Consider the following 2943-nt stretch of genomic DNA (forward strand, 5'->3'; position numbering starts at 1 on the left):
ACTCCGAACATCTCTAATCGTTTCGAGACCTTTACCGAGACGAAACCGACCGATCTAAAACGATCCGGTCGAAAGTATTTTTACGCCGCCGAGCGTCGCTTTCAAAAGACCGCTGCATGTCCACAAATTGGCCTGGCGTGCAGGTGGCCCACGACTACAGACCGGTAGGTGGACCCCCAAATCCACAGACCGAGATGTGGCCCATGTCCACACACCTCACTCACGTTTTTTGAGCATAGAGAGCGGGAACGGGGACCGAAATGCAAACTAAAAGCACCCCTATACTCCTAAACAGGTTTCTAACCTAATGCAATCATCAATTTCACTCGAAATGGGCTCAATCAAAAACGCCCAAATCGATTTTCTAGGGTAAAATTTCGCCCTAATTCAATTAAACTAAAGACCAACAAATTCAAAAAGATTCAAGAGGAAATACATACCATTAGATGACATTATGGTTGATAGCACGAATGGAAGTGAGCAAAGGTCCAACAATGGCGATTTTTGTGGGATTTTCGTGTCAAAGGTTGAAGATGAATGAGGAATGGAATGCAGCCAAGCCTCGCGTCATTTACACAAAAATAGAGAAGCCCCTTTGGTTCGCAAGGTGGCTCGCGCCTCAATCAGGCCTCCCCTTGATTTTTCACCGAAATTTGGGCTTTAGCCCAATTTCCCATATTAAACTTCGAGTTTTTGTTGACGACATTAAGGACCGTCATTTTTCAAATACAAAAACAAATAGTGAAATTCCAAAATTCACTATTTCTTCAAATTTCAAAAATAATAGTGAAAATTCAAAATTCACTATTTCTTCAAATCTAAAAAATAATAGCGAAAATTCAAATCCGCTATTTCTTCAAATTTCAACGACGGTAATTAAAACCGTCAAATTTCAAAATAATAGTGAAATCAAAATTCACTATTTCCTCAAAATTCAAACGACGGCACATAAACCGTCACTTCAATTAATAGTGAAGATTCCAAATTCACTATTTCCTCAAAATTCAAACGACGGCACATAAACCGTCACTTCAATTAATAGTGACGATTCCAAATTCACTATTTTCTCAAAATTCAAACTACGTCACATAAACCGTCACTTCAATTAATAGTGAAGATTCCAAATTCGCTATTTCCTTCACATGTCAACGACGGCAGATAAACCGTCACTTCCATTAATAGTGAAGATTCCAAATTCGCTATTTCCATCAAATGTCAACGGCGGCACATAAACCGCAACTTCATTTAATAGTGAAGATTCCAAATTCACTATTTCCATCAAATATCAACGACGGCACATAAACCGTCACTCCAAACGAGATAGCAAAATTTAAAATTTGCTATTTCCTTCAAATTGAAAAAAGAACAACGAATGGTGAAGATTCAAAATTCACTATTCCTTCAAATACCAACAGGGGGCTTCCTCGCGGAATCCGCTCATTTCAAAAGACAGTGATAGTGAAGATTCGAATTCACTATTTCCACGGCGGCATCATGAGTTCGCTACTTTCAAAACGAGTCCATTTGACGCGGCTATTCTCACGGTCCATTAACTGACCGCCCCATGGCTGACGAGCCTTACTACGCCCCATGGCTAGCGAGCCTTACTACGCACCATGGCAGGCGAGCCTTACTACGCACCATGGCTGGCGAGCCTTACTACGCACCATGGCTGGCAAGCCTTACTACGCACCATGGGTGGCGAGCCTTAATACACACCATGGCTGCCGAGCCTTACTACGCACCATGGATGGTGAGCCTTACTACGCACCATAGCTGGCGAGCCTTACTACGCACCATGGCTAGCGAGACTTACTACGCATCGCTGTTGGCGAGCCCTCCTCAGATACGCACCATAGCTAGCGAGCCTTTTTCCGCAAACACGCAAGGACGTATCCGAAGATGCCTTAGGTATGACTCCTTCTTGTGGCTGGCGAGCCTTTGTACGTAGTCTAACGGACTTTAAACGACCCGCACGAACAGTCGACAGACTCTAAACTATTCTCGACGACAGGTCTTTGGCTCGTACCATCGAGTCGCCTCGGCGTCGCCCTTCCCGACGGCAGGTCCTTGGCCCGAATCCTCTCGAGCCGCCTCGACGTCGCTTGGATCTCCAGGTTGTAATCTTCGATTGACCTGGGGCTCTAATTTGACTTTTGCCCTGTCCAAGACTCAGTTAAAGTGGGGGCTCTGTAGATAACCAGTATCTGCTGAGACTCCAACAAACACCCGATGATTATCGGACTATAATATGCTTTGGAATCGCGGCGTTTGATCGACAGTTTGTGTACAACTTTACGTCGGAAAACTTAAAACGATTTCGAAAATAAAATATTTCAAAACATTTCAAAAATACCTGGAGTGTTTAATGCACGACGACGGGGTCGCAATGACACTAACTAGAGTCAAAACCGACACCGGACCAAAAACCGACTCAAAAATTCAAATCCCGACTCCAACAACGAGTCAAACCGAGTCAACCACAAAAAACAAACATTCAAAACCTTCTATGCTACGATTTCCCGGATTTATGTATGGTCAAGTACCAAACATATGACTACAAATCCTAGGATAGAACAAATCATGATTGCCCTTGTGTGAAAGCGACAAGACAACTCGAAGACCCGCGACGTGGCTCGCGCCTCTTTGAGCAGCCCAGGTGGCCACCTCGCTCAAAACTCACACAACCACTCATTTTCCTATAAATACCCCTCAAATGCCCCCATTTGAGAACTTACGCGAGTGTCCGCCCCCTCTTTTCTCCCTTAAAATTCTCGACTCGACTTCTTAAGTCACAATCCGACGCGTATTTACGACCTACCGATCGTAAATACAAGCCTTACACATTGTTTGGTACCGTCATCGTGCATTAAATCACTTGTCCGACCACTACACCATCACTAATCTTAAAACACTCTTTTTACTTACCAAAACGGTTTTAAA

This window comes from Silene latifolia, chromosome X, assembly GCF_048544455.1.
Source record: "Silene latifolia isolate original U9 population chromosome X, ASM4854445v1, whole genome shotgun sequence".
Lineage (NCBI taxonomy): Eukaryota > Viridiplantae > Streptophyta > Magnoliopsida > Caryophyllales > Caryophyllaceae > Silene > Silene latifolia.